Source organism: Embiotoca jacksoni, unplaced genomic scaffold (genome assembly GCF_022577435.1).
Source record: "Embiotoca jacksoni isolate LCO1_2020_lvr unplaced genomic scaffold, fEmbJac1.0.p SCAF_7, whole genome shotgun sequence".
NCBI classification, from domain to species: domain Eukaryota; kingdom Metazoa; phylum Chordata; class Actinopteri; family Embiotocidae; genus Embiotoca; species Embiotoca jacksoni.
This window is the reverse complement of record NW_027185425.1, coordinates 18443241-18463839: the sequence shown is the minus strand read 5'-3', so window position 1 is coordinate 18463839 and position 20599 is coordinate 18443241. Positions and strand designations below refer to the sequence as shown.

The window sequence follows — 20599 nt, the reverse complement described above, 5'->3', positions numbered from 1 at the left end:
TTTTGAAGAAGATTTGAAGGTCTTTGTTATTTTCTAATGTTACTGGAAGCAGCAGCATGTCTCCGCTCCAGCTGTGGCGGGATGTTGTCAGCAGTTAAGTGAACCTCAATGGTGCACACACGAACTGGAATTTGAGCGATTATGCTGTCAAAATATCTGCAGAAATGTGACAACGGACAGATTTTGATTTGATATAGCGCTTTAATTTCTTCTCGTATGATTTCCGATAAGGTATATTTGGTAATAATTAGTTCAAGTTTGCATTACTACCTGAATTTTGTGTCACTTCTGCGTTTTTGTCGTCTATCTTCCATCAGGTATCAGGCCGCTATTTTTTTTATTTTATATATATATATTTTTACCTTTACGTCGGCTACGTTCATTGGCTTTTATTTTGGAGTTTTTGGCCGGAAGTGTATGTTTTCTCCTTACCGGGGTTTGACAGCGGTGATGCCAGCGCGGAGGCAAATTGCAGCATCAACTTTAAAGAGCATTCACTCCGTCCCGTTACCAGCGGACCATCCGGACCTGACCAGTCACGGTGGTGGCCGGAAACAGCTCAGCTCCCTCTCTGCAACAGTCTGATGTGAAGCAGAAAGCCACCGCGATGGAGCTGAAACCCGACAGAAGTCAGCAGCCGGAGGTATCATGATAAATTAGTTATTATAATGACTATCATCTGATGTGTTGTATGAACTGCCACTATCAAGCCAGCTACAATCAAATACGGCGTTTCCAGTCTAAAATGTAACAGCTGGCCGAGAAGAGTGATGTTTTTACTTAAAACAGCTCAAATTGCTTGTATTTAAACAAAACCCGAAAGCCGCATACGTTTTCAAGTCCACTAAAAGCCGAGACTTTTGTTTTGTCAACACCCCAGGGCCGAAGACGCGCACCCGTCCGCTTTTACTTTGAAAGACGTCCCCTGTAGGTTTCCGGTCTCGTCGTGGTGAAGCTCGTCTGATTGACGCAGCGCGTGAAGCCGCGGCGGCGCCGCAGACAAGTGAAGTTGAGCATCCTGCAGGTAACGTAGGACCAAACCGCTGTCAGCCAGGCGTTGTTACACACATCATCTGCTCATATGGAGCTTTGTTGACCTGTAACCACACACACGGTGTTGCAGGACGGGTGTTCATATTTTGCATGTTTTTGTTGTTGTTTTTGTTTTAAATCTCTGTTTCCTCTGAATGGTGAGATAAAATCACGTCCCGTGAGGTGACCAGCGCGGATGGAGCTGAGCGGGCACGCTGCCGTGTATTTGTGCTGTTTGTCACCAACATGTCAGAAGGGTGTTCCACTACCCGGACCGGTCTTGGGGCTTTTGCCCGTTGCCCAAACCGGCTTCATTCATTGTCTGTGAGAGGGAGGAGGTGGAGGTGGAGGTGGTGGTGGTGGTGGAGGTGGTGGTGAGCTGCGGCAATTTATCCGGAGTTGGACCTCCGAGAGACAGGAAGTGTTTGGATCCCAAGTTCAAAATAAACGCCTGGCGTTTGTCGCGTGAGGATAACCAGGTGTGGAAGTGGACGCGTGGAGCCGCCGAGGCGGTGTTACAGCGGCGGAGTGCGCTGCGGGGGGGCGGGGTGGAAGCACGGGCAGGAGCAGGAGCAGGAGCGCTCGGTTTTGTGGGGTAGTTTTATTTTGAAGGGTTTGTTACTCCTGGTAGCTTGACGCTGGTTGTAGTAGCTCAACTCGGGTCGGTGTGTGTGTGTGTGTGTGTGTGTGTGTGTGTGTGTGTGTGTGTGTGTGTGTGTGTGTGTGTGTGGCATTGGGAAGAAAAACTAGTGTCCCGAGTGTTTTGTTAATCTGCGTCGCTTTGTACCGCCGGTGCGACGCTCGAGCACCCCGCGGTGCGCGTGTTGTTGTGCCTCAAATAACAGCAGCCGCTGCCTTTTACCCAGTTACTCCATCTTAAAAAAAAAAAAAAGCCCAAATGAGGCTGTTTAACACAGGTGTGTGTGTGTGTGTGTGTGTGTGTGTGTGTGTGTGTGTGTGAGTGATTGGTCATGTATGGCTCGTGGATATCGGCCGTGTCAGCGGGCAGCGCGTGATGGTGCTCCGGGCTCCATCAGCACTATGCGCCTCGTTTGTAGCGAACCAGCCTCCATTCAAAAAAAAAAATCTGGCACTTAAATATTTAGTAATTCGTCTGCGAGCGCGCATGCCCGTAAAAGATCATGACTCAAGACGTTTCGTAAATTGTCCTCTTTTTTTTTTCTTGGCAAATATATCCTCCACCTACAAGCGCGGCCTCGTTTTAAATGTTGTATTTCCTCCTGCCCCCGTTGCTCACTCCTATTCCGGAGGAAGCTTTCTAAGAGGATCAGGACTAAAGGTCCACGTTCACTGGATGACTGGATGCCGAATAAACAAGCAGACCCCGAGTCTTTAGACAATACAAGCGCTTCGCTTCTTCAATATGTGCGCCTCGTTTGGGAGTCTGAACTTAACATGAGCGATGTATTTGCTTCGTGGCCACACGCAACAGCAAACCAAGCCGCCCCGCTCCACCAGCGTCGTGCTCCCCGCTGCCTGGACATTCCTGCGTAACCTGCTTGCGAGGAATCCAACATGACATCATGCGTGACAAACAGCCTCGTTCAGGGCCGATTTTGTTGTTGTTGTTGTTGGTTTTTTTTAGCCGTCGGATCAAATCGCCGATAATATTATATAATCACAACTGAGCTTAAATTGGTGGGTTGATTTGGGTGTCAGCGTCGTGGCCAAGTGGATAAGCTTCAACATCCCGCTGAAATATAAACGGTATGTTTGAGGATGAGCCCACTGAGAGCAAGAAAATGACCCACCGCACGGATATCAGCTCTGCAGCTCTCAGACACTCCTCTTTGCTATGATGCCTGCTGGATTGTGTGTGTGTGTGTGTGTGTGTGTGTGTGTGTGTGTGTGTGTGTGTGTGTGTGTGTGTGTGTGGTGGGAGGGGGGGGGGGGCATCTGAGGACAGCTTCAACACAGCTCTGCTGCAAAAACCCTCCAATTCAACAGGACACATCCTTTCATCCCTCCACCTGAACATGATCGGTTTTAGATTCAGGATGAGTCAATTCTCCACAGACACACAGAGTTTCAGTGGAGCTCCATGTTTCAGAGTAATACGATATTATCATGCCACCGGGAGGAAGGGAGCGTCCACCCGTCCTGAACAAGTTATTAAATGATGGATATTCTCATCATCAATTCATCTATTGGTAAAATGTGATGAAAGAGAACAAATAAATCCCAAAGTGAGGTCTGTTAAAGGGCTTTTTTTGGATTGCATACTTCCACTAAAGAAGCCCGTGAGGCTTTCACAGTTTTTCATTGGTAAATTATTCAAATTACTGATTCATTTCTCTATCAGTTGACTGAGATCAGAATGAATTGTGATCAATTATTTTAGGCTTGCTTAGCGTAACATTTGAAATATTAATCTGATGTCTGTGAACACGCACCACATGTTACATGTATTTGTAACTCCTATTATATTGAAGGAAAAGGCGTTGCTGTGAAGTAATAATGCAAAGACTTGTTACAATTTTGACATATTGCCTGATCACAATTATTTGAACCTAATAGTTAGAATCGTTTTCCATCCGCGGCTATAAAAAAACAGCTGGATGACACGAACAGAAACATCATATTTTCATCAATACATATTTCCCCCTGTTTGATGTTTGAGTGGCGCTCTTTAAATGACGTCATCTCATCTCGCCGTGTGTTTCTGCTTTGCTTTAAAGGCCCACGAGTTGACAATTAGCGCCACCGACTGTTTATCTGGAGGTTCAGACGACAACAGTGACTTAAAAAGAAGCTGTTGATCGCCAATTAATCAGCAACTGAAATTTCTGAATCGTGACGGCCCCGGTGATCCATGGCGGATCCAGACAGATGTGCTTCGTGAGTCGTTGCGGGTGAAGTGTTGTCTCGCTTGTTGCTGTTGTGTTGTCGTCCCTGCGTCTCGTCGCGCTGCCGTCTCCTCCTCGACGGGGTCAAACTCTCCGGCTTCTCTTTTGTCCCTCCGCGTCCTCGACTGGGAATTTCTTTCCTCAAAAGAGTCCATGGAAAAGTCCGTGGCTGTGACCGTGGTTGTTTACTATCATTTTCTTTTCCCCTGGTGTCGTCCTTCACTTTAAGACGGCTGCACAGGGACACAACAGTCCTCTGCTGTGTACCTGCATCCATCACTCATCTGAAGAGCAGCAGCAGGCAGCTGCTGTCAGTGGTTGTTGTAGGACGGCTGGTTTGGAAAACATGGACCTGATGTTCTTTCTAAAAGAATATTTTGTTTTAAAAAATGTTCCATCCTGCTTTTAAAATGTGACCGATTCTCATAAATCCATCTCAAGTCTGAATAAGAGATGCAACAACACATTTATATTTCGCTCTCAGCACGAATGAGTCTGAATGAAAGCCATCACTTACAGGCACAAGATTATGACGTCTTGACGTGGGATGTTTTTATTCATCGTGTGCCCACCGATCACCAAGCAGTGGTGGAAGTGATGCTTCAGAAGCTGCGACCTGATCCCAGACCTCACGGCAGCAGGTTTCACCACAAATACAAAGTGTTTTGGATTTCTTTTGCATGACAACACCGGCAGAAATATCTGTTCTAAAACTGGCTGGAAATTGGTCTGACGCGGAGATCGGAGAGCCGCTCTGCCTTTCCACGCTGAGGACAACGTAACCGGGCAGCTTTACGGGATCGGAAGGATCCCACGAACATCATCTGTAACTTCCTGTTTTCTCTCGTCCCGCGTGTTACATGCTGAATATTAAGTGTGTACTGAGACATGTTCACGTCTCAATGAAATGGAAGAAATATTTACATAAAAGTCACAAAGCTGCCCGATGAAACCGCCGCGTTATGTGTAACACAAAAAGAGGACGTAGCAGTGATTTAACAATGTTTATGTGCACCTGTCAGCCTGTGAAAACAGTTGTTTACTCTGTGAAAGCAGTTGTTTACTCTGTGAAAGCAGTTGTTTACTCTGGCCTGCACCATCAGAAAGTCCTAATAGAAAGCCTGTGTGACGAACTAGCAGCAGGAGTTTGAAAGACATCCACCAACAAATGGAACGGATGGAAATTGAGTTGCATTATGGGAACTGTAGGACAATGTGGACTTGGGACTGAACGTCACAACGTCTCTGCCTACGCGGTGTTCATTTGAACCATCGTTTCATTGTGTGAGTGTCATCGTTCAAACCTTGTTTTACTTTGTTGTTCTGGAACACGTTTGGATTCAGAGTTGTCTGAAAGCAGCTTCGCCAATGAGAATGTTTGTTGTTATATTTGACTGATAGTCGAATAAACAAAAGGATTTGTACGCATCACCTCGGACTCTGGGAAATTACAACGGGCATTCGATGGACAAATTATTGACCTTTTAAAGTATTTATCAATTAATAGAGAATAATCAAAACAATAGAAAATTTGGACCCTGATTGTTTCTGCTTTTGCCCGACGACCCGACAATCAAATGAGCCCGATCAGTTGATGGCCGTTGCTTCAAAGATCATGTAAATATGTTTATTACTGGACTTTTACTCACATAAGATAAGAAATCAAGTGTATGAATCATCCTCGTGAAAAGCTGCTGCAGGTAGAATTATTATTGTTTCATATTTTATAAGCAATGACATGTAAAGTGGAAATTTATATGCAGAACAACAATGTTGTTGACAACTGCTGTAACGCAGTGTGCCGGCGCGTTCATCCACAACAACCTACCGACTCCGGATGTGTGATTGTGTCCGTTTGTCATGGATCCCTGTAGGTTACAGTCACTGCTTCCCAGCTAGATGTCCATCCGGGGACATATTGTGGCACCGACAGGCCCGAAGCCCGAATGCCTTCCTCTGTGTTCACCACCGGAGACAGAAAGGTGTGTGGTGGTTTTTTTTGACACGAGCATCGCGGCTCCGGAGGCGACTCCCTCCAGCCCACGGCGTGCTGTTGCATTATGAAATGGCACACACTCCCAGTTTGTGCTGTGACCCCGTCAAAGGTCCCTCTGTTCAGCCAAGGGCAGCGCAGTCAGAGGACAACATTGATATTCATGCAGCTCCATCTTCTGGAGTCACCAGCGGGCGCCTCATCCCTCAAGTGCCAGTCAGGCCGGTGTCCTTGGTAGCAGGTGAAATGTGAGGGCACTTGTCTCTGTGGAGCCTCACTCATGTTGTCCACACCGCTCTCACAGGCTCGTATCAAAGGAGAAAAGGCTCAGCAAACGTACAATCACAACTTAACTGAATCAAAGCAAAGTCTTCCCGGTGACGGAGTGAAAATGTGTTTGGAGAACACATCATCACCACATGCAAACAATCACTGTCTGATTGTGTTGGTGACGACAGAGTTTTCAACCCTCCTTTGAGTGTGGCTGTTCACACAAACAAAACTCTGAATAGTAGAACTGAATAGTATCCGTTTTACATCATTTATGTTTAAACTGTGTGATGGAGAGTAAGAGGAACAGGAATCTGACCTGGGAGAAGTTCTGGAGAACTTTGCTGAGTCAACTCTAAAAATGTGTAAACCTCTCGGTGTTTCACATTTTCTAGTTTAACCATCAAAATGATCAGTGGTCAGTTTTTCAACACTAAACAAAAATCCTGCAACTTAGGAACATTTTTGTTGTTGTTTATCTGCTCAATTTCTCTAATAACTGATTAATGGTTTTGTTGATGAACCAGAAAAAGGTGAAAAATGTGTGTTTGATATTTTTCAGAGCCCAAATTGACATTCTGTCTTTTTCATCAGTCCAAAACTAATATATATTCACTTTATTTCGATCATAGAACAATAATATCAAATAAGCAAATTCCCACGAGATAGTAATATTTTTTGAAGTTTTGCTTCATAAAATGACTTAATTGATCCTCAAAATGAATCAGTTGGTGAACAGAATCAAATATCATAATATTTCTGGGCCAAATACCTTCGTACCAATATTGCAACAACATTGTAGTGATGTCTTTTGGTGCTTCTTGCAAAATATTTGTGATAAATAATCATCAATAATGCAGATATAATGACTGACAGCTGGAAGAGTTTCATACGCCGTAAAACACTATTTAGGCTATATAACGATATCTATATAATGTCTAGAAATCTCCCGGCCATAAGTTAAAGCACTTATTTGAGCTGTTCTCTACAGGTTGGTTATGAGTTGTGAAAATAATAACATGTATTATCAGTAAACGAGGTCCATTTATGTCCTCAACCAGCTCCGAACATCAGAGCGGGTTCGTTCTGACCATCCACTCCAGCCTCGGTAGGAAATGAGCAGCGGCTGCAGTATATAATGCTGAACTTGCATTGCTCTTATTGGAACAAATCTCTTCCCAATGCAATATATCATCAAACTGCATGTCCTTCCCTCCAACCTGTGAAATCCCTTTTTTTTTTTTTTTTTAACCCTAAGCTCTACAGCAGTAATAAATCACAGATTCCTCGTGCAAAATCTCACGTTCATGATTTAAGATGTGTCACGTAACCAGCACTCTCAAGTGTGTAAGGTGCACACACACTCACCTTTCTGCGTGGATCCGGGTGACAAACACTGCAGGTAGCCGTGCGGTAGGGGACGCTGGTGTGTCCACGGTCATCCATCAGGGGGACTTCCCCCGGCCGCAGAGACACCAGCTTAAATGTCAGAACCGCCGTAAGTGAACAGATTTCCTCTCCGCCAGCAGCCGGCTTAAAACGACGGGAGCGGAAATTGACTCTCGTCCGCGTTAATGAAAGGATACGCTCGCCTGTGTGTGTTTGTGCGTGTGTTTACATCGTTGCCTACGCGTTCGCTTGTCCGTGTGCTCGTGTGCAGGAAAACGTGTTGGCAGGAAAGCTTGCACGTGTGCTCGGTGAGCGCCGTACGCTCGGGTGTTAAGTGTGGTGTTTACATGCAGTGTGTGTGTGTGTGTGTGTGTGTGTGTGTGTGTGTGTGTGTGTGTGTGTGTGTGTGTGTGTGTGTGTGTGCGTGCGCGTGTGTGTGTGTGTGTGCGTGTGTGTAGAGGTGCATGGGCATCGGAGCATGTGTGCCCTCGCTGCGAGTTGTTAGGCCCTTGGCCGCGCTGCAGCCCTCTGCTGGGGGGGTTGGATGCCGTCAGTGACCCGGAGGCGAGCGTATGGACCCAGCTTGGGCTGCTCTGCGAGGTGGAAGGGCCTCTGGTTTCGGTGACCCCCGTAGAGAGAGCAGCCTGTCATGCAGAAGGCCTGTCAGCTGCAGCTCTCATTCACAAATCACCTAGCGCACACACACACACACACACACACACACACACACACACACACACACACACACACACACACACACACACACACACACACACACACACACACACGCAACAAAATGGGCCTAAGTTCATGCCTTACGTTTGCTCTTTGGAAAAGACTAAATTCATACAACATTTAGCAGAAACTTCTCTGATGAGATGTCTAGTTATATCATAGGTTACATTATTCAACGGGGCTTCTTCAGGTCAGACATTTTACATTTCTCCTTATTAAACACTAATAACTTCAATAACTGTTGTGCCAGTGACAATCAACAGAACAGAGGATGGTTAACGTGTGACTCCATACATGTCAGACATTTGGAAAATGAGATTATGACCATGTCACAGTGGTATTGAGGGCTGCTGCTCATTATCTGGGTTATCTTATTGATGTGATTGTTTCCTGTATGTCTCATTGGTACATTAACCATCAAAGGTGAGGTGACGTCTTCAGATTGCTACTTTTTGTCCAATCAAAATGTTTGGATATTTGTTTTCTGTTGATCGAATAATCAACTGCTCAATTTATTGTTTGGATTATATCAAGAAGACTTTTGTGACATAATCCAAGGAATTATCAACTCTAAATGCATTATGATTTATTTCATTATTGAAAATATATGAAATATTTTACTATCAAATCAAACATTCTGCCCAGACCCACTGAAGGTAATCGCAGAAGCCTCGGTCAGTCCTGCAACGTGACAGCTGCTATGATCAAAGATGTCTGCACCCTGAATGTTGGCAAGAGGAAGCTGGAGTTACTTTGTACTTTTGTTATGAATGGAAATTTGCAGCAAATGCAGACAGTCTGGTCTGTTCAGCGGTGAAGTTCAGTTTGTACACAAACACAACAAACATATCAAGACTAATGATACGACTGCTGCTCCAACTCAGCCACAACTTTCCAAATACAACTGCTGCGTTGCTAAAACAAACTCCAGAAGTTTGGGGTCTGAAGGTACGAAGATGTAAAAAGACTTCTGACAGTTATTGTTTATATCATATATATCACATAGCAAACAGTTTGGAGCAAATACTCGTATTATCCAAGAGCCAGATTGTTGTGTTGTGACCTGCCACAACTAGTTTGGTCAAAATGTGGCTAAAAGTCTCAAATTTATCGGAGCTACCAGTTCCGGGCTAAAACTATTTAAAGCTGAACGGTGACCGGGTTTTATTTAAGAATGAAAATCAGATGTGGAGTGACAGCAGATCATATTTATTGTAAGTCCAGTATTAACTCTCTTTTAGCTCTGTTTTGGTGTCGACCTACTTCAGAAGGAACTATCTGGTTCTTTGTCTGTCCTGTGTCCATGTCCATGTTCACCAGTAAAGTATCAAAATGAAGAGCTGAAAAACAATCAAACTGAACTTGATTTGACCCTTTGTGATTTGAGCTGCTGTAAAGTCGTACGGTCACACTCGGTGTTTCATGTACTCCGTGGAGAGTTTGGATTGCATCACTGTCCTCTCCTCTGCTTCCTGTTGGCGTTGCCATTGTCGATAAAGTTGGTGTTTTTTTTCTGAGCAGAGAAAAGACTATATGTAGTAGACTGCAGGCTTTGGTGTTATATAACAGCAGTTATGTCCGTTTGTCTGGATTTGTCCCTCAGTAGGTCTTTTGTCCTCCTGCAGCTCTGGTAGATAGCCTGGATTCACACTGAGATACCGCTGACTCAGCAGCTACCTACAGGTAGACCTCGGTATCATTTGCAGCCACGTCCCAAATATTGCTTTGCATCATAAAGTGTATGTCAAAATATTAGCGGTGGCTACAGCAACAGCAGCTTCTCGGTGTGCGGACGATATGGATCTCTGAACAGGCGGCTCTCTGGCAGGCTGCCTCATCCCTGTCTGTTGATTCACTGTTGGTGAAATAAGAGAACATATGGCTGCTCTCTCCCTGCATTACATCACCTTGAGATCCAAGCAGATTGGTTTGCATTTAGAGCCCAGCTCAAAAAAAAAAAAAAAAAAAAAAAAAAAGCTTTGATCCGAGCTGTGCTTTTTTTTTTTTCTTTTTTTTTCTTTTTTTTTTTTTTTTTTACCAAAATTGGCACGCTGGCCTCTGAAGTGAACTGTGTCTTAATGAGGTGGACGCACAAAAGGTCAGCAACTTTTTTTGTTTTTTTGCTTAAAATAAAAGCAGGGTGGGATGTACTTTTGTAGTCTGTATCCTGCTTTAACCCAGCACACAGCTCAGCCAGATGCATCAGGCTGAACTGTGTTAGTATTGATCCATGCGAGTTATATCACATCATGCAGCGTTCCTGCCTGCTGCACGCATTCAGGCTACCGAGAAGACTTTGCATGTGGTTGTTATCAGCTATTCACTGGTTTCCATTAGCTTCCTGATTTAGCTTTTTTCTACCCGGCTCTTTTCATGCCCCGATACACCGTGCACTCTCGCAGCGCAGATATTGGTGGTGATTTGGTTTGAAACATCTTCATGGCATCGCCGCCTCAGCAGCTTTCTCTTCTTCTTCCTGAGCCAAACCGCTCTCAGTAGACTTTATTAGCCGTGTAGAAGCAAAGTATCTCCAGGCAAACCTTAACACTGCTTCTGGTATGAACCACAAGATGTTTCAAAAACAGTCAAGTATCAAAATCATACTGGTGCCAGTTTTACTCCATTTTAAATCAGTAACATTCTTCCATGGCAGCTTGTGTGCAGACTTGGACACTGACAAAAACATTCCCTCTCCAAGGGACACTTATATCTTTATTTGTTTTATTTGATTTAGCTTCATTGATGAGATGAATCTGTTGGCATGTAAACTCAAGAGACTTTCTCCTCCACGTTGGCCACAAGTTTAGCATCACTTATGGCTTTGGAAATACAGGGTGTCTGTAGGTTTCCTCAAAAAAGGACTTTAATGGGAATTAAAAAGTCTTAAATTCTGCTAGAAAAGATTGTAGGTTTCCAGGAGATTTTATACACTGAAAGTGGGATTATTCTGCTGCAGGCTTCTCCTATAAATTGAGCTTCAATCATAGAATAACAATATTAAATTTGGATAATATAATAAAGAATAATTCTACTCGATATGGTGCCTACTGGTTTTCTGTGATGCTGCAATACTGCAGCCGTGAAACGGACTGCTTTTTATGAGGTAATAAAAAGGTCTTACGAAGTCTTAAATCTCGCTCGGTGAACCTGACGGACACCTTGAGGTGGTCAGACAAGAATCCCAACTCATGGTCCACTTACGAGCTTTCAACAGAGACACTCGTTCTGAAACTACTATTACTCAATGTACTTGTGAGGTCTATGTCAAAAGATCCGTCTCTATGACAATGGAGCAAACTCCCTCCACTGGTGAGCACCATGTGATGCGATTGGAAGCCCTGGGAAAAGCTTGTAAGTTGACCATGTAAGTCAGAAGTGTGAAAACGAAGCATCAGACCTGTAGCAGTCTAAAGTCACAATTATTAATATTTGTACTTAAGATTTTCCTGGCACTACCCTACGAACAGAGGGAAAAAGATTTTATTTTAATACACAAAAATGATCAGTCAAATAATCTAAAGCATGACTTCTCCTTTAAAGGGATCTCCTCCTGATGTCTTCCAGGAAATACACAGAACAGATGGGTCTCAATGAGTGTAGTTATTGAATGATATTTACTCCAAGGATAAATTATATGAATTGTTATTTGGGCATATGAATTATGATGAAATGAAGAGAATAGCAGCAGTGATGATGGGAGCAGATGAAGGTTTGGTTACGAAGAATGGAGCTAGTTCCTGACATAGATGACAGATTAAGAATTTAGGAGTTTGATCAAATAGCTATCAGACATGAACCCGATGGATCAGAGGAAACTCCGACAGATCGACGACGCTTCGGTCGTCCTGACGAGCCTCTTTCCTGCGGAAAGCCTGGCGTCGTGCTGCGGGAGTTCACTCCTGCGACCGCCGTCCCATCCGGGCTTCTGTTGTTGGTACCACCTGGTTCCGGTCTGGTGGATTGACTGCAGGTGCTGGACAAGAGCTGGCAGCCTGGTGTGACTGCAGGAGGACCGGATGTTTGGTGAGGTGGAGAGTCTCTCCACTACAGTTTCCTGTTCATCATGTTCTCACGTATCACAGCTTTCATAATGTTCCAGCTCGGCTTATTACAACATCAGGTTTTTGTGATATTTTCAAATGTAGGACTACAACTAGTTTTCACAATAATATCATGATGTAATATAATGATATATAATATAACATGTTTGAGTCTGAATGTGCCGCTGCTTTGAGAGATGTGTTCCAACAACTCAGTTTATTTGACACGCAATACTCCCTAATGACAAAAATCTGTCAAAATGTTTGACATTACTGCTTAAAAATGACTAAAGCCGTTAATAAATGATCAAACTGTCATGTGGTGGCGTTTACCAGGACCCAAATGCAAGCTCACAGACTTAGGTATCAGTTCCAAAATACAGTCTTTATTGCAATAAACAAAAACAAACCAAAAGGTGGCACCTATCGTGTCCACTTGCTTCCAGTCGGGAGGGCAACTCGACCGACAGATCCGGGGAGACACGGCTGGCAGGGCAGCCGGCAGACCAGCGGACAGGAACGCTGGAAGGAACGGAGTCAATAATCCTCCGAGTCGGGAGGGCAACTCCACCGACTGGTGACTTTGACAGGGAGATCCGCAGGAGGAACAGAAAGCTGGAGGAACGGGAACAGGACGGACGGACGGACGGAGGACTAACAAAAATGAACCGACAACCAGAGGAGTGCAGGGGCAGGGTACATATAGTCTGGGGAGGTGATCAGGGAGATGCAGCACACCTGCAGGTGGTGATCAGGGGTGAGTGGCTGCATCTTCTGGGACTGGTGAGGGGCGTGGCCACAGACAAGAAGACAGGGGACTGAGGGGACACAGGAGGAGAGGGGATCTCAGAGAAAACAGAGGAAAACCGGACTCCTGACACAAACTGATTCATGTTTGTAGTTGTATTGAGGGTTTGCTGTTTAAAAAAAAAAATCAAACATCTCTCAGTTCAAAGTGGATCAACTCCCCGATTGTTTCTTTTATGATGTCAGGTAGTGTTTGACATGTCAGAGAAGGAAACCAGAGGTGATGTCATCAGGTATGAAGTGTGAGCTGCGAGCATCAGTCGGGGTTTCCTGCTACAGAACTGACACATCGAATGAATCGCATGGAAACGCCTGAACACACGAATTCCTTTGGTTCAGAAAACGTAGGATTCCTTCGGTTACTAGTTGGTATGAATCCTAGTGTTGTGCTTCCTGTCCAGATGTATTGATTCACACAGCTTTACGAGATGTAGGCCACTCGTTCGGCTGCAGGTGGAGCCTGCAGCAGTTTTTTTCTTTGTCATGGTGATGGTGATGAGAGTGTACACACAGCGTCAGAGTCTCAGTCAGCGGCTGGACAGAAAGCCACACTCGCATCCCGACACCACAAACACTCGCGGGAGCCGCCCAACTTAGATGTGGTGACAAATATAGCAAGCGGCTGGTCATTTTTCTATAATTAGCATTTCCTCTCAACATTTCCAACTTGTTTTCTGGCGGCCTGCACAATGCCTCCCATTCTTTGTGCCTCCTTCCTTGTTCCTGATTTGGCTTGCTGCGACTCCAAATAGATGATTTCTCCACTTTTCTGTAAAAGAATCTATTGTTACCGAGTTTCTGTAGATATTAATATCATACTGTTTTTATTGATGGAATGAATACCCTTCAAGCTATATGATACACACACGTTAGTCATGTTAATGTTGTCATAAGGCCAGTTGTTTGAATCCATCCTGTTTTTATAACTTAAGGCCACAAAGTATTGACTTTCGTCAGGCCAAATACAAATAAACTGAATTACATGTTGTTGGCAGAACTGAGAGTTCCCATGATCTAACCACGATGGTGAAATAACGAAAACTATTACCTCATCTTTTGGTGGCCCAATATTTAACTTGAAACCTAAAATAAATAAAAACACTACAGTGATAATATATTGCCGTGTTTGTCATGTCAGATGTTGAATACATGGTTAGTTTCAGAAGCTGCTCTTCAACCCAGTGCCCCAAATCCAAATGCTGGTGATGCTGATGGGACGTAACTGAGGGATTCTGGTCGTAATAGTTGTATCACCTTCAGCGTTGGCTGTCTTCTGCTGTTTGATATTTAGGGCCCGAGCACCGATGGTGCGAAAGCCCTATTGTTTTTTTCTGTTTGTGTTTTTGTAACGGGGAAAAAACGAGCCCCTGGTTTGACATTTTGAGGAAGTTTGTCCTCTTTGTTTTCAAGCTGCGAGTTACATAACTACCGTGTCGCCAGTTTGATTCCTGCTGATGACCTTTGTTGCCCCCCCCCCCCCCCCCCCCACCCCGTGTGTCACTGCCCTTGTTTCCTGTCTGCCTCTGTTTTCTGCTCCCTAATAACAAAAAACTAAGCATGGTGGTTTATTGGCAAAAACTCCCGTTTGTAGAAGTTTATAGCGGCCCCCTCTGCCCACCTCCTGTCTTTACTCTCCGCACATCTTCTTGTATATAAATGTTGCTGTCCGACCGGTAGAGACATTCTTCTGAGCTTCTGTACGGGTCGTACAGACGATGTTGCTCCTCCGGTCTCTGGAGCCTCCACTGACCCTTTTTGTTTGAAGTTAGCAGGTTAGTCGTTGGATTTGTTGTTGTTGTGAAGAAAGGCAGTGCTCTTTACAAAGGAACACCAACAACGCAAACTAGTGAGAGCTCTGATGCTCTATTATAATTATTATCTTAAAATTATGAATTACAAAATATTGTTATACAGTTACATATATTTGATATGTTGGATCAACTTTCAAATATAAAGTTACAGCCTTAGCTTAGCATCAAGCTCCTTCTTATTAGATTTCCGGCAGTGCATCTGAAAATAATTCCATCATTAATCTAAAAACAATAAGATTCAAAAAGCTGTGTTTTTTGTGGGCGTGTCAGTTCGATTGACAGACCTGTGGCGCAAATAGATTATGGCTATCGGTGGGCGGGACATGGTATCGGCAGGTTTCCAATCAGATTGAGTCGGATCCATCGCTCGCTCCTCCCAGCTCGTCCAAATATGATCACTTCCTCCTCCAAACCGCTCCGAACTAGCAAGATGGCGACGGCCAAAATTCAAACTCGAGGCTTCATAATGGATGTTCACAAACCAACGGGTGACGTCACTGTTGGTTGCGGCACTGACTCACTTTGGGAGCCAGCCCCAAGTGGTCAATCAAGGAGTTTCCCGTTGGCTTCCTTTTAATTTTAATTTAAATTTTTAATTTTAATTCAAATACTGAGACTGACCTCATATCTGATACATTTGGTTTGATTTCACTTTAATAAGGACCACAAATAAAACTCCAGCTCTGACAAAAACAAGAGTCAGACCTCAACACAGTGAACTAAACTGGCAAATACAAGCGTGAAATCCAACAAAACAGGCACTTCAGTACATCACCATCAGGAGTACTTAGACATTTAAGAAAAGTACAAGACCCATGAAAATGTATTCTGGTGCATGGTGTGTTGACTTTGGAGGATATATGTATTCTGGTCACGATTATGTGATGCACAGTAAAATAAATTGTAATTATTGCCCCTTGAGCACACAGACAGCCCTCTCTGGTCCATAAAGGTACATTTGTACACACGTAGAGTTAGTATGTTATTGGAACATTTGGTAGTAGAGTCTAACCAGCACCACCCACCACAGCTGAGCTCTGCTCAACATGTGTCAACATGGTCCGGTGTTGGACAGCCGGGTCATCGAGCAGTCGCAGCTCTTTCTGGAGCTCGTGGCTTTTTTATCTGTGTTTGAACCGCGGCAGCGAAGTCTTCCCTCTGCTGGTCGCGCTGCCGTCGGGGCTGAGAGGGGCGTCTGTTGGTCTGGTCGGAGGCTGCTTGAGTGAACGGGGAGTCTCTGGTCGGTCGGTGGCTGGATGTCTGCAGGGACGAAGGGGAACTTTGCGGTTCTGGTTATATGTTGGGATTCATTGGCTGGATTTAAATACATGTGTACATACCAACTCATGCTAAAAGGTACACAACAGATCCAGAGACAGTTACATTAGTTAGCAGGTACACTGTACCTGAAAAAGACTGTCTTCACCTTTACTCTCTGTACTCTGAACTTACAGTCTGCTCTCCTATTGACGCAATTTACGCCAAACAAGCTGCCCCGCATTTGAACCAGTCAGTGATAATGCATTTCAGAGGTCATTAAGCACTACAGGCTGACTGTGTGAAGACCACCCTGTACTGTGGCAGGCAGGCGGCGGTGACAGATTCTGCTGTCTCAGTGGTTGAGGGCCATATGTGAAGCCCTGGACCACTGGGATGCTGAGGAGGACACTGGCTGTGTTCGCTCTCCTCTGACAGGTGGCACGGTGCCCAGAAACTCCTCTGTGGCCCTGCAGGACGGAGCCAGCGCCACCTTTAGCTGCGGATGCTGCTGCTGACACTCCACCCCGAACCCAGCCGGATCGGACCGATGTATGCGTTTGCCGATATTGACCTTTTAGGTAAAATCAGATATCGACCGGTCACTGTCATCGTCCTTCAGGCTGACGGTGGTTCGTCCCTGACTACAACAGGCCGTCAGATGTCCAAGCAGAGAAGTTATTTCATTCGGTGGTTGTTTTTCTTCTCTTCCTGCTTTGACACATATGCTAACCTCCCGTAAAGCTGCTCTCATCAATATTTCTATGTTCACATCGGATCAAATTACTGCCTGAAATGTGGAAGTTGTGTCTCGTACTGACAAGCCCACAGAAAACTGTCCCTCCAATCTGCAGTTCCCTTCATCTTGAGATATGTTTTGCATCTTTCAGCTCATTGTTTTGGTTTTACATCACGCCACTTCACTGTGTTGGTTGAGTCTCACGGCTCTCATCAACTTTGTTTTCAGCCGAAGCAGCAAAACAGCTGATAAGCCTGCAGATTGATATAATTGATAGAACAAAACATAGATGGGAGGAGCGTGAATATTAGGGATCTCCTGATAATTACATTTTTAAATTCCTGATACAACTAATTTCTAAGTCCTGATCCGATACTTTTATTTTCCGAGCCACAGATGAACATTGCACACTTAAAGTTTATTAAACAACCACAGTATACATGCTTGACAGTTGAATAGGGCTGTAATGCATAAAGAAGAAATTACCTGCAATTGAGGTTTTCCTTTTTTAATAAGTAAACAAACAAAAAAGTGTATCACAATTCCGCTTCAAGTTTTCACGTTTTTTTTTTCGACCAAAAGAACATAAAAACACTAAAAATGTCTTCATAAATAGCCGTTATCAATTTCACCTAGTGCAGCATTGTAGTAAGAACATATACTCAACGACTATTAGTCATAATTCTACTTCAAATTGGTTTAATAGCTTAACTTGAACATTCACAGTAAATAAAAATCACAATTAAACTTAAGCTCAGTTAACTGAGTGAACTCACTTTGTTAGTTGCTGAATCAAATTAGTAGTTTTGAACGCAGCTCTGTTCACATAATGCTGCGTTGCAAACATTACAGGCTGCTTTTCTTTTTAAAATATGTCCACGCTGCACACGTTTCACACGTCAGCAGAACATGTCACAGTACAACATCTGCATCCCGCCACAAACTGTTCTCTCTGTCTGTGACATCACCGACCGCCGACGTAAAACACAGATACAGACCGATTTAAAAAAAAAAAAAAAAAAAGGACTTCATCAACCTGATACTAATCTTTGACATTGGCTCCGGACATCCCGAGTTAATATGGTAGTTGAATTAGCTAACATGTTCCCCACATTTAGTGGACATCATGTGGTAGTGAACTGCTTCATTTACGCAGCATCATTACATCAGCATCTCTTCTTTGGTAAATTGAGAAATTTATGTCTCTGAACAGGAAACTTGAGTAATTTTCTCCGACACCCAGCAGGGACAGCCACATTAAAAATGCACAGACACCAGGAGAAAGCCTTTTAGCCATTTTAAGCGTGCAGCAGCCAAGCGTGAGGGGTGAGCATGTATTTAGTGTTTCTTCATCCAGCCAGAGGCACTAACATCCTGATTTGGCCTCGGGCTTTTGCTCCGTTCCTGCACGTCGTTGGGCTGAAGGTTGTCTGCCCCGGTCTAATGTAGATCACTATTGGAGATTAGATGGGAGATGTGGAATAAAAAAAAACCCACGGGGCTTTAGTGTGAAGCAGCGTTCAGAGAAGGGAAGGCCTTGACCTGTTTAAAGTCTGACCTGCATAAATCCGGATTTTTACAATGCAAAATGCTATTTTTTTTTTATGGTCATTTGCCACAGAAGCTGATCCTGTCAGAGGTAAATAAATAGATGGATAAAATAGAATCTCCTGCTGGGGATTATTACAAAGCAAGTCAGAAAATAACAATACAAAGAAAAGCCTTTGTGCCTTTCCCCTTAAAAGATTCTTTCTTCTCCACCGCAGGTTTATGTCGTCTTAAGCGGTGCAAAACTTTTCTGCAAATAAAATGGTGGCTAAACTGAAATTAGGCGGACATACCCACAGCATCTGCATCTTCCAAAATAGACCTTTTTTCTTTTTTTTTTTTTTTTTTCTATTCAGCCTCGGCTAAATGTTAATGTATTGTATAGCTCGAGGTTCAAAATGAATCCACAGCATTCAGTCTGTGAAAGAGGACAGTATTGTGAAAGCTTATCTTTTCGTTTCCGTCCCTTTTTCTCGTCCTACATTCAAAACAAAAAGGGAAAAGATAATTCCTGTTGAGGAAATGTGTTTGGTATCGTGGTGTTCACGCTGCGACAAGGCCATCCGGACCAGGGCCAGCTGCACAGACGCAGCCGTCCTCTGTGAAAGAGCTGCAACACTGGCAGCTCTGTCACCTCCGAGAGGCCGACATGTGGAGTGAGGGCCAATATTAGTCTTCCTGTCACACTCGAATAAGATGACAGCAAACCACAATATATCGGACGCAATAATCATCTTTATTTGCAGCAGATTTCAGCCTCGGTAAACATTTATCTCGAGACTTCTCGTGTAAACTTTCGACAGCCCAAAAATCCTCAATGTTTGTGGGTGAAACTTGGATGTGAGATGTTTTACACTCTTTCCTCTGAGTGACAGGAGACATGTGAAGTGTTCATTCTGCAGCTCGCATCAAATTATCTCTCGTCTCCCGACCAAACCTTCGCTCTGGGTCACTGCTACCCAAATCCAACTTTGAACAGGGATTTGTTGGGCTTTGTTCAGCAGCAGTAAGAAAATGTCTCTTCTTACTTCAAATTCAGAACCAGTGCTGAACAGCGCCTCCGCTGTGCTGAGGGTTTCTTCCTGATCCCAGCTGTAAACCAGGTTTATTTTTGTTCTTCTATCAACCGAGTGAACTGAAAGTCCAATCCGAGTTTAAACAGAAAAATGTCTCCCTGTTCTCGCAGCATCAGCAGTCCTTGTTTGGACCCTTAGACTGTATAAAAAGTGGACGCAGCTTCTGGATCTGAAAAATGAGGACGATGTCGAAGTGCCAAAAGCCTCCAAAAACTTCTCATGAAATACAAAGTTAATGATTTTCTTTCACCAGTTATTTTGGTGTTGTTTGCTAAAGTCATTCCTTCTTATTAGTTTTCGGGCGGTGCATCTGAAAATGATCCCGTCATTACTTAGGCCTCAAAAAGCCCTGTTTTTGGGGGTATGTCTGTTTGATTGACAGGCCTGCGATGCAGTCAGATTTCTGCGGTTGGTGGGCGGGACGTAGTGTCCTCGGGTTTCCAATCAGATAGAGTCAGATCCACCGCTTCTTCCTTCCCAGCTTGTCCAAATATGGTCACTTCCTGCTCCAAACCGCTTCCAACTAGCAAGTTGGCGCCGGCCAGAATCCGAACTCGAGGCTTCCCAGCGACCGTTCACAAACCAGAGGGTGACTTCACTGCTGGTTGCCGCTTGGTTGGACCTGCTTTCGCAATACATACTGGCTATTCTTGAAGAGTCCCTCCAGGGAACCACATGAGTATTTCAGACATCTGCAACAGTTTTGTTGTTTTCACTTTACGACTCCAAGTCCATCAGGAGAGTTTCAGAGTTGTTTGTTTGCCTGATTTACTCATTCCATAATTCTTTTTTTTTTTTCTCTTGGTTGTCAGTTGGCTTTGTTGTTGGATAGTTTCTTTATTTTGTCTGTTTTCACTGTGTAATTAGTTTATTATTTTCTACTGTGTTGTGCGGTAGCTGACAGACAAAGTCTATACAGTTGGCTGTGTTTGAGTTGTTAAAATTAAATTCATCCTTTTGATAATTTAGTAATTATAATTCACATTCGGTTCGCAGTGAGAACACATTTCTTCTCTTTAAATGACCACATGTAGA

At 44.1% G+C, this 20599-nt stretch overlaps 1 protein-coding gene across 2 annotated transcripts in view; it reads left to right on the top strand.

Moving 5' to 3' along the window:
* The first annotated feature begins 492 nt into the window (after positions 1-492).
* hivep3a (HIVEP zinc finger 3a) overlaps positions 493-20599 on the top strand; it is a 42364-nt gene continuing 22257 nt past the window's right edge. Inside the window, exons 1-2 of one of the 2 annotated variants that reach the window (XM_069175825.1) lie at positions 493-643; positions 881-1024. The gene's annotated coding sequence lies outside the window, so the exon portion shown is untranslated. The remainder of the gene's footprint in view (positions 644-880; positions 1025-20599) is intronic. The other variant, XM_069175826.1, reaches the window with a different exon arrangement.